The 12,227-nt window shown below is 42.9% G+C and overlaps 1 protein-coding gene across 1 annotated transcript in view; it reads left to right on the forward strand.

Annotated features, from left to right (window-relative positions):
* The window catches only part of LOC138514086 (sodium-coupled monocarboxylate transporter 1-like), a 606,141-nt gene that overhangs the window by 121,358 nt on the left and 472,556 nt on the right, over positions 1-12,227 (forward strand). The gene's annotated exons all lie outside the window — the stretch shown is intronic.

Below are 12,227 nucleotides of genomic sequence, written 5' to 3' on the forward strand. Positions count from 1 at the left end.
GACGTTCTTGTTGTGGGGTATGTATGTGATGTGGAAATCAAATTGCGAAAAGAAGAAGGCTCATCGAGCCTGACGTGATGTTCTACATTGTAATGAACGTAGGAACTGTAGGTTGCGGTGGTCGGTACGCACTTCTACAGGGAAACGTCCTCCCAATAGATGGTGGCGCCACTCTTCGAAAGCAGTCTTGAGGGCAAGGAGCTCCTTCTCGATGATGGGATAATTACGCTCACTGGCGGTGAGTTTTCTGGAATAGTAAGCTAAGGGAAGCTCCATCTCTTCGTCTGGATCCAATTGCAATAAAACTGCTCCCACAGCATAATCCGATGCATCTGCTTCAACAATGTAGGGTCTATCCTCCCGTGGATGTTGAAGAATGGGGGAGGTGCTAAAGGCTTCTTTTAACCGCAGAAAGGAAGCAGCGGCCTCCGGTTCCCACAAAAAGGATCTGTTACTGCTGGTCAAGTTACAGAGCGGGGCTGCCCATTTGGAAAATGAAGGGATGAATCGCCGATAAAAGTTTATAAACCCAAGGAAGCGTTGCAAGGATCGTCGGTCTCTGGGAGGTTTCCATTCTAGGATGGCACGGACTTTCGCAGGGTCCATATGTATTCCCGTAGCACTGATAACATAGCCCAGGAACTCCACTTGAGCTTGATGAAAAAGACACTTTTCAGGCTTGACGTACAGATGGTTCAGCTGTAGCCTCTTGAGAACCTCTTGGACTTGGACTAAGTGTTCCTTGCGGTCTTTGGAATACACAAGGATATCATCCAGATATACCCAGACTGATACTCCGATCAAATCAGCAAAGACGTTATCCATAAAGCGTTGAAATATGGAGGGGGCATTGCACAACCCAAATGGCATCACGCGATACTCGTAATGACCCATCGGGGTCTTAAATGCGGTTTTCCACTCATCACCGGTTCGAATCCGCACAAGATGATAGGCCCCTCTGAGGTCCAGCTTCGTGAACACCCGGGCTTCATGTAACGACTCCATCATGGTACGTATCAAAGGGAGCGGGTACCGGTCTTTCTTAGTGATGTCGTTTAATTGACGATAGTCAATGCATGGCCGAAGAGTGCCCTCCTTCTTCTTAACAAAGAACAAAGGAAATCCCGCAGGAGATGTGGAGGGTATAATGTATCCCTTTTGAAGGCATTCTTGTAGATATTCCTGGAGAGCTTCCTTTTCTTGCACAGTTAAGGAGTAGACCTTGCCATGTGGTATCGTTGTGTTAGGAAGGAGCTCTATCGAACAATCGAAGCTCCTATGCGGAGGCAATGGAATCTCTTTGGGTTCAGAGAATACCTCGTGGAATTCCCTGTATTCAGTTGGTATCGTAGTGACCGAGTAGAGACCAGTCCTGTTACCTACTTCGGTCTGAGTAGAAGACGAGGCCTTCAGAGCCGGATGATAGTGGTCAAAGCATTCCTGCTTGCAACGGACTGAACAGAATTCCAGTGTCCTGGTCTCCCAGTTAATACTGGGGTTGTGATGTAACAACCAAGGCAAACCCAGGATGATTGGATACAAAGGAGTTTTGATGACGTCAAGAGAAATCGTTTCCCGGTGCTCCTCGATTTGAAGTTGTAGTGTCCCAGTATGCTGATGGACCGGTCCAGAAGACAGAGGAGTGCCATCAATGACCTCCACCATGGAGGCGCAACGTTTCTGTAACAAGGCAATCCCGGTCTTGGCAGCGAAGTCAGCATCGATATAATTCCCGGAAGCCCCACAATCCAGCAGCCCGAGGACTTCTACAGGGTCATTTCTCGCCCAGGTAACATTGATCCTCAAGGCCATGAGGACTACTGGCTGCATGGGTTGTTTCTCCCGGTCGTTCTCTGGAAGGACTGATAACAAAGAAGAGGGGCCTGTCGTCGCCTTCCTTACATACGACAGGCCGTTTAGTTTTCCGACCTACGGAGAGGACGTTGTGGGCACGTGGAAAGGTAATGCCCTGAGGCCCCACAGTACAGGCACAACCGGAGATCTCTTCTTCTTTTCTTTTCAGCTTCTGACAGGGGTCCTCTCAGAGCTCCCAATTGCATGGGTTCGGATGCTGGTTCTTGTGAGCCTTGGACTTTGGGAATGTCTGGCAGGATTCTAGGAAGTGGTTTGTCAGATCTGCGTCGCTCATTTCGCCTCTCCGTCAATCTATGATCAATACGCAGGACTTGTTCTTGTAGTGCCTGTAAGGTCTCAGGTTCTGGGATATGTAATAATTCGTCTTTGAACTCTTCCCTTAATCCTCTACGAAAGAGGGTTTTCTGGGTGACTTCTGGCCACTGGGAGTCTGTGGCTAACTGACGGAAACGACTGATGTAGGCAATGATATCACTGGTGCCTTGTTTTAAGTCCATTAACTGGTTCTGTGCTGTTGCTGCTAGGTTTGGCGACTGGAAGACGTCCAAAAAGGCCTTCTCGAAGGCTAAAAAATCCTCCAGAATCGGGCTCTTGGCTACAACCAGGGGCGTAGCCCAAGCCAACGCATTCCCAACCAGGTTACCCAATATATATCCAATCTTGGCTTTGTCCAGACTGAAATGGGTTGGGCGACACAAGAAATGAATCCGGCAATGGTTGCAGAACTCTGCTACTCGTCTGGGATCTCCATCAAATTTCACCGGGCTGGTCTGTGCCATCACAGACTCTGGCGTTATATTTGCTCCGGATCCTTGAGCAACCATCTGCCGTAAGGCCACGTTCTCTTGGTGGAGTACCGTCATCTCGGCTCGTAAGGCTCGGATCTCAGTTCTTAATTCCTCAATGTCATCCATCCCTGGAACAGTACAGATTGGTAGGCGTCTTAATCTGTTAAGGTGTGTGTCCCTAGGGCGGACAGCACCTGTCGAGGCGGGACTCTTGGATGACGTCTGTACTGGAGAGGCCAGGCTGAGGGACTAATCACTGGCTAAGGTACCAGGTAAGTGCATCGATTCTTCTGGAGCGGTGACCACCAATAGGTGGGATAACTTCAAGGGGCAAGGTACCACAGAGAGCCAGCGGAATCCCAGTAGGCAGGAGACCAGGGTATAAGGATTGGCTTGCCAATGGTAACAGGAAAGTCTTAGTAACCAAGGAGAGAATGAATGCAGGGTGAGAATGCAGGGTGAGTCCAAAAGGCAAGAGAGACTGATTCCTGGTAGGCAGCAAGAAAAGGCTCCCAGATAACCCCAGGAGGGCAGGGTTCGGGAGAGCCAACGTGGACCGGACCTAGGAAGGAGAGCAGGCAAAAGGACCAAGAACAGGAACTCAGGCTGGAGGCAAAACAGAAGGTAGGCGCTGCTACGGCTGGTCAGGAACAAACCGCGTTAAGACGCGATTCGTTACCTGATACAGCCGCTATTTACATCCCTCGGCATGAAGCCGAGGCGTGGAACGCAGGCCGCCTTGCGCATGCGCAGCCCGTAAACCCCGGAGTGACAACGAGGCTTGAAGCGCAAGCCGTTGGACTCCGCGGGCCGTGGCGCATGCGCACAACGGATACTATCCGAGGAATCGGGTGCCGGGAGACTCCTCTCCCTGCTAACCGAAACCTCGGATAGATCCTCCAGGACCGGGAGCGTCTCCCCCCCCAGGTAGGTGGCCTAACAGTGTCTAGGTCTGAAGCCCGATTGGTGTACATTATCTGTATCATTATACAGAACCCTCTCTTGAGCTGTTGTGAAGGCATCTATGAATATATTGGTATTGTCAGAAGTTGCTGGATATTCCTCAGTGTATTGCCAGCACAAACAAGCTCTTTCATCACCTATGAACACACAGCAGCTCAAGTCATGAGAATTATTGAATAAATAAGCATGTAGCTCATCTGGTTCGATGATAATGACTATGTTTGATAAATTAACTCTTTGTGAAAACGTACCCCGTAGCAAATTAAGACATAGTGAGCAGGCTTGTCCTTGATGTGTTCCATATGCAGACGCATGACCTGATGTTTGTAATAATCATCAATGTAAGCCTGTTTAGTGGCATTATCCGCACTCTACGAAGGAATCCCACAGGCCTCCTGTTTCTGTTGGTGGGACATTTGAATGTACTCACAAACGAGGGATAGGGTTATTGTTTTAAAATGACATATCTTGTGTATGTGCCCAAATCGATAGCCATGTTTTAAAGTGGTCTATAACTCGATCGTACATGAAGTGTCTTTCAGCACCCACTCTTCATCCATGTGTTTATACCCAGCCTGTTTTGTCTTGGCGCATGTACGACAAAGCAGGAACATTAGCTTGCCACCACATCTGTAGGGCAACACAGGTAAGTAAAGGCCTCTGGATGGATAGACCTCACATAGACCTCAAACTTGATCAAAAACAAAATACAGGTCTATATCTCCAAAATTGTCACAGATGATATCTGTGTGCCCTAAAGGATATGGTTTTTCATTGTTCACAGCCGGGTATAAACTGGTGAAATCTAAATAGTGCATTTGCTCACCCTCTGAGATGCAATTGTGCAACTTTAAAGCATTCAGACGACCTCCATACAATGCATCTCAGGGTTGTCTGGGGTCTGGTAGTTTCTTCTCTTTAACAACAGTACCCACTTTTGGGTTGTTTTGTACCATTGTGTGCCACTCATGTTCCCAAAGACTGACAACTGCAAACTCCCTGACTACATAGGAACATTTCATTCAATAGAGTGCGCCTATACAACTGCTAATCAGTAGTACTTGTCAGAGTGTTGAAACTCCCTGCTGTGCAGCATTCAGGACACCTGTGATAAAAAACAACCATTGAATTCATAGGCCATTACCACACCCTGAACTAAAAGCACATCGGTCCAGCCAGTATTTACTGTACTGTTTCTCACTTTTTATCTTTTAGGGTGTGTTGCATAGTGATGTTTTCAATCTCTGCTATGCATAAGAGCCATTGAATAGCCGCTGTTAAATAATGTTTTTGATGCCTGTGGTATAATTCCTGGGGCAGCAGCACGATAATTTTAGGCTTTAGGTACAATTGTCTTTAGATCTGCATAGAGCAACTAGCCAGCATGACACTTTTGAAAATATCAACGTATCACAGGTGTAAGCCACCCTGTAGAGGGGTTTCCCAATGGGTTGTTTGGATGATCACGTCCCTGAACAAATTACAAGCCTGTCTTAAAATGTTGACATCCTCTTTACAGTAAGCCCTTAACTCCTTGAAAAAGTAAAATATACAATGCTCATTTGCTTTATACCACGTCATAAATTGGTCTTTCTCGCTAGGCATTATGTACAGTAGGCCATATTGGTTGGTGGCCGGGATTGGGCCTACATAGTTTTGATGAGCAGCCATTTTTAAAAGATGTGAAAAGAATCCCTTTGAACTGGGAAAACTCAAAGCTTTTGGTAACTTACTGACTTCCATGGGTCGGAAGGTCGAAGAGTCGATAAAACATATTTTCTACATTAGCACAAGCATTTACATGAATTTAGCACCCTTTGTGAAAAGTTTCACTCTAAGTTGCTCCATCACCAATTGTTCGAGTATAAAGTAGCCGTCGTATGTTATGTGCTAAAACATGTAGCCTGTGAATTTCGTTTTTTACAAAGGTGCTAGCAAAATCACCCGAATCACCCTTGAACTCCAAACAACTATCACCTGTTAGAGGTCTGGCATAAATGGACTTTGTCTGGTGCATTATATTTTCCTGTCTAGTTTCCATGTCATATACAATATAGTCCTTGCTTTTCTTTTGAAGTCTATCAGATGTCATACAACACAGGTGCTCAGTCATGTTCACAACAGGCACTTTGCATACCCGGCAAATTAACCCATCACATTTATGACTCTAGGGCGTAAATTTCCCACATATGGGACAGTCAAAACTTGGCTCACACACAACAGCTCCCACAGCCTATTTCACAATGTGAATGTTTAGACAAACACATGACCTAGCAAAGTTATGACATTGCAGATATTTTGAAGGTGTCTTGTTAAGCGTTTTGCACTTGTCTCTAAAACACAGGCGCAATGATAATGACAGCTGTGTTTATTTGTGTTGTTGAAAATATGTTTATAATGCTTACAGAGGTTTTTAGCTCGTAGGAAGTTTTGTATATTTGTTACACCATAGAAATGGTTGTCATAATGTAAAACATACAGCATGTTTTTTGCTGTCTTAGACATTAGCAGGAAGTATTGCCATACACCTCTGTTGAAGTTCAGTAGCTCTAGCAAAATTCCGCTCAAAGAGAGCCAACTGTCCAAAACATGCAGGTGTGTCTGACAGAATACCCAGCTCTCTATGGGCTTTCAATGCTTTGTCATGTCTACCTGCAACTGTACAAATCCATGGTTTGATTAAACCTATGAGAGTAGAAGCCAGAAACAGATTGAATGGCCCGTGATTGAAATTTAACAGTCATCTGCTTTTAGATTTGATAATATAACTGTGAATTAGTGTGTTCAAAGGTTTGTAAATACAGGAGCTGGGACTGTCAACTACTGCAATGATTCTTAATGGTGGAAAATACATAATTACGGTCTTACTCTGCATGAGCCGCCTCAGATTTTCTAGAAATTGTAAGACACAGAAGACATTGCGTGTGGCTAGCCTTGTAAATGAGGGCCTGGTTAAACCATCAGCATCCATGTGTATCTGTAGGAAAAATTTTGGGTGCACCATTTTCTAATATACACCTGGCCAAGGTTTCTACGGCTTCTGTTATAACAGCTAGCCCGTGTCCCAAGGATCGTAGCTGATCCAAATTTACAAATCGGAAATCCTGATATTACTCTACAACTGCAAATGTTTAATATACCCATTGATATGTCTGCACCTTTTCCTAGTACACAGGAGCATCAGACTCTGGTATTTGGTGTTGTGGCATGTTAGGACAATCACATCTGGATATAACCAATCTGGATTTTTGAAGATTTTTAATAATAATCATTGCTGGGCTCTGGATATACGCCATTTTAAGGATCATTCAGTGTCTTTACAGGCCCTCTGAACTGGGTATCAACCCCCATTGTGTAAAGACGTACCAACTGTAGCAGTGTTTATGTTGTCAACTTTAACTGTGGTATCACTCCTGTTACATCGGGCGCTGGTTAAATGCGAGCATGCTCTAGCGGTTCGCTGGCTGTTTAAAAGAGGCGCCTGTTTTGCAATGGCCCAATTAGCTTTCAAGTGTGAGCTATTTACTAGTCAAAACTGTTTGCTGTCGTTAGACCCTGTTATATCTGATGATTGTGATACCCCTTCAGTGGGTATTGGTGGAGTAGCAACTCTAATAGGGCTAAATATCACTATACCATCATTTTCAGTGGGTATCAGTGGTGCAGAAGATGTGTTAAGGTATTCAAACTGAGCAGGCCCCGCAGTTCCTGATATGCTGTGTTGCACATTTTGAGCATTTCATGTTGCGCTATTAGGATAACCAATCTCTCAATCAAAGCTTACATGTTCCACAACACCCCGCTGTTAAGGCTGTTGTGCTATCATCCAGCCATTTTATTAATGTAGAAACTACCTGGCCTGCATATTGTAAAGAACCCCTGATATCCTGTACCCCCAATTTACTTTTACAATAAGGCTTCAGAGTTTTCATGACAGCCAGCATGTTTTATAGCTCTGTTTTAAGATTGGGTGTCTACAGGTTTTTTTCTGTTATTTTGTTCCGAAGTGTGGGGTTTCGCACCATACAGGAGCCTGCACATGTGACGGTTGTATACCCGCATACATCGGTTTTGCCATCTATAGTGATGATACTAGTGTTAATGCCATTTTGAATGTTAGCTGGGCCTACCTGGTGATTATCACACATTGCCGCCGATACATTAACACTATTTTTCTGAGTGTTAGCATTGTGATATTGAAGGCACCATTATCTTCAATGCCAGTGGGGGACGCATGGATGTTATCACACACATAATCTGAATCACTGACACAATTCTTTTGAGTTTTAACATTGTTATCATTATGTGTGCTTGTGTCTTTAGTGCATGCATTTGTGTCATTGACAAATGTTTCAGGGGTCATTTGGAAGAGATTGTAAGCCATTTCACAAACCTCCTGAGTGGACACATTAATAATGGATTCTAACTCATTAGCCCCAGAGCACCCAGCGCTGCATCTATATAATCAAACTGCACACCCTCATTAGTTGGCCTATCACAAGCCCCCACAAATATATCCTCCTCCTCCCATGGGTTGATGTGTTCGTACAGAGGGAGATCAGGCTTATACTGGTAAATAGATCCTATATGTGCCAGCTAATGATCGGCCTGGGGTCTGGTGGTGTTATTGGATGGGTTCATCGGGGCATTGACAACAGTATTTGCTATAATTTGATCTTTATAGTCACCTATATCATTTTCTAATTCACAACTAATACATGTTACACTTTGCTGATTAGTTAAAAATGTAGACTGTGTTTTATCAATCAAGATGTTACTTGTAACGGCATCATCATCGTCAATGATTGCGACAGCTGGGCCTATGTCATTGCTCTGTTGAACTCGCATGTGTGTCACTCACCTATAGCAGTCGTCTGTTGTTTTATATATCTTGAAGACCAGCTGCATCGGCACAGTCCTTACCAATGCTGTTTCAAAGCATAACACCCCTTATCCCACCGCTAGGTGCATACTTTCTTATTTTGTAGCTCAAGCATGTCCCTTTAAACCTTGCCCATACTTAAAAAACATGTTCATTTGTAACATCGTTCTGTACCAGGGCGTGATGCTTTTGTCTTTTGTGTGAGTGAACAGTTAAAACCGTTTTTGTATCTACACACCCGATCTCTTTGTTAAGCTCAGTTCTTACCTGAAGCTGTTCAATGCTCTTAAAGGGTCGTTTTAAGGCCAAACTATCCACCGTCCTGCATGATGGCACAGGACTTGCAAGCTGTCCCAACCCCATTCCTACACATCTCGTAATGGGCTGCACATGTAAAGGAACTGTCGATATATAATCATCAATTATTTTGATTTTAGGATTAACATTTTTAGTGGCTAATAAAAAGCCCTTAAAAGTTCCTCGGTATAGGCAATTCAAATAACTGGGAAATCTCCACATTTGTTTATAGGTGCAACAACATAGGCATATACTGGTGAGAGATGGTCAATAGACATTGCCCTGATGAAGGCCTATAAACTAAGAAAAGGAGCACATAGTCAATGGCTCAAGAGAGGCTGAAACACACCATGTTGACAACATTGTTCAGAATTACAGTCCCAATGAATAGGCCAATTGTCTGTGAAATAGAAGGTAAATGTAGACATCAAATGTACCCGGTGTTAGAGGAGATACACACTAAAAAATACCCTAGTAACAACTGTTAACTCCTGGAGCCAAGGGAGATCAAACACTTGTATTGTTTCCTATGCCATTGTGTCATTTGTGGCATCTTGAATTTGCTAACAAATAAATGTATATATGTCACCTAAGTTAAGCACCACACAGATTGTGTAAAATTGTGTAAAATGTACTTCCATTTCAATAATCAGATCACAAATCAGTGTTCGGATATTAAACTTGCTTTTTAATATGGGCACGGCTTAACATTGCAGATGAGACCTCTTGTGTAGATTGCAAACAATGCTTAAGTAAGCTTCATGCTCTCCTATTTGTTAAGGTCGTGTTTGCAACCCAAAATATGGCGACCAAAATGGAAACAGAAGTAAGACTACTTCTGTTTGCATGGCAACACACAACAAACCAATGTATTAGATTGCAGCCCGCGTTCGAACACGAGCACGAACGAACATACGCTAAGAATATGGATTTTGCAGATAAGCCCTTAAACAGACGGAGAAAAAGAATGATTAGGCATAGGATGAGCATACTAATTCAGAGACCCAAGAAACGACACATTGAATTAATTTCACGTTATTAATCAATCGATGACCATTAAGAAATGAAAGCAAAAAAAGAAAAACACGTACGCTTTGATAAAGCGATCGCCTTATGTTTAATCAGATGAGCACTAGGCAATGTTCTAGAAGGTAACTTTTGAATGGTGAGTGTTAATGTGGAAATCTCACGTTATGAATTGATGGTTAATCATTTAGAAATAAAAGGGAATAAGGTAAAGCATGTGCGCTTTTAAAAGAGCACTCGCCCTGTGGGAAAAAAGACGAGCACTAGGTGCTTTTCAAGAATGGGATAGGTAAACTAATTGTGTCACTGCGCACCCTCAGTAACTTCAGATAATTCTAAATATAATTCTTTTCATCAGGAGGGATTTAACCCATGACACACTTCCTACTCAAGCAATATGAAAATTGATACAGATTATAGGTAAGAGGAGGGTTTTCCGCCTAGGAATATGTGTATCTACATATTTTTGGAGCATACAAATATCCATTACCTATGCTTACCAGTCTTTCTTTTATTTTTCTATTTTGTTTCCCCCCCTCTATTTTGTATGCATTCTCTGACAAATCACTCCATAACCATCCCTCCCCTTGCCCCTTCCTTCTTATCTGTGGTTTATTGAATTAGACAATACATGAAACTACATAACCTTCGCAAATCATAACCTTGATTTGACAATATGAATGCATAATTTGACTATACCAATTATATATTCAATGGCAAAATTATGATGATGCAATTCACTGTATGTGTTTTATGTTCATATTTGTTTTTTTTCTTTTTGACCACTTTTGATGTGTTGGGTTCTGTTGGTCACACTGATCTATTGTTGTGTTGTTGTGTTGTTGTGTTGTATCAATTATTTTGACAATTAATCAGAATTGATCTATTTACTTTCTGGACATTAGCCCTGATTTGAGAAAGGCGTTTTTGCTGAAACACCTGTTTTCACAAAAGGCACTCTTTTGAAATACTAATTACCACTCAATAAAAGTTTTTTTTTAAGTTGGATCTCCAATAAACAGCAGTGTGAAATCTTTATTTTTTGTGGCGTATGACAAATATGAAACATCAACCGACTACTTGATTGATTATTTACCTTCCCAAATTAAGTCAATGCCTTCTCAATAACATTTTCATATGCTAACATATTTAGCCTCATCACGAGTTGGGCAGTATCCCAAGTGGGATACCGCCCAACTGTATTTGCGTTATCACCCAACCATCTGGCGGTATTACTGCCAGATCTCAGGTTGGGCGGTAACTGTAATTCCCCAGTCCCCATTATTGGACCCAATGGGGAATTTTTGGTGCAATTACCACTGGCACTATTACCATGTGGTAATTACGCCAAATAGCTGCATTTTTGCTGTGAATTTAACCCCAATTTAGAGCTGGAGGTAAATGCTGCCAGGCCGAGATTGGGCTGACCCTTAAATACGACGGTAGCGGCATTATCTAAACATTTAAGGGCTAACGCCCAATTCGTGATGAGGCCCATTGTTTCCAAAATTAGCAGTTTGAACAGGGTGTGGGGGAGGAGGGCCTTCACAAACATTTTGTTTGCAAAATGTCATCCAAATCCATCCAGCAAGTCAAAAGTTATTAGCAATAGAATTTTGGGGAAAAATGGCAGCCCTTTCATTTCTGAAAAGCCTCTCAGTTTCTCAGCCTCTCTGCTGCATGGAAAAAATAGCTATATTTTTGGGAGAACGTGGAACCCTCTTTCCCATCAAATATTTTAAAAGCTACTGGATGGAATAACCGCAGACATCTTCCCGGAAATCAAGTCAATGCTTTGTGTCCTTGCTGTTTCTCATTTGATCCAATTCCGAGCAGTGTATTTTGTCCTGCACTATGCATACAGTTTGCATTTCACTCTATGGCAAAATGAATGGGAGTAGGCTGCGTGTTTTGCCTTCTTAATAACTTTTTAATTGTTTAACTAATCTTTCCCAAAACCTCCAGTCTGTGGGAGGAGAGGCCTGAGACACATGTTTTGTTGGCAAAATATCAGCCAAATCCGTCCTGCAAGTCCAATGTTACCAGCAATTTAATGTTCATGTTCCCCATCAAACTAGGTAAACACGTTAACTATAGTGCGGCATCTGCTGCACTAATATATATATATTTAATATATATATATTTTCACTGAAAAACCCTTAGTTAAGGTGCAGTTAAGTTGGTCAGATTTAACACAACAAACCCTTGAAATTCAGCGGATGTGTGAGGTCATGACCCACTTAACTTGTCATTGCGAATACCTTCTCTTACAATATGTATGTGCTCATGGGCTTTGCAACAGGAAGGTGCCAAGTTAAACTGGTCGTGACTTCCCAGATCCACTGAATCTCAAGGTTTTTTTTTTGCATTAAATCTGTGCAACCTAACTGCACCTT

Source organism: Ambystoma mexicanum, chromosome 12 (genome assembly GCF_040938575.1).
Source record: "Ambystoma mexicanum isolate Mex_15411 chromosome 12, UKY_AmexF1_1, whole genome shotgun sequence".
NCBI lineage: Eukaryota > Metazoa > Chordata > Amphibia > Caudata > Ambystomatidae > Ambystoma > Ambystoma mexicanum.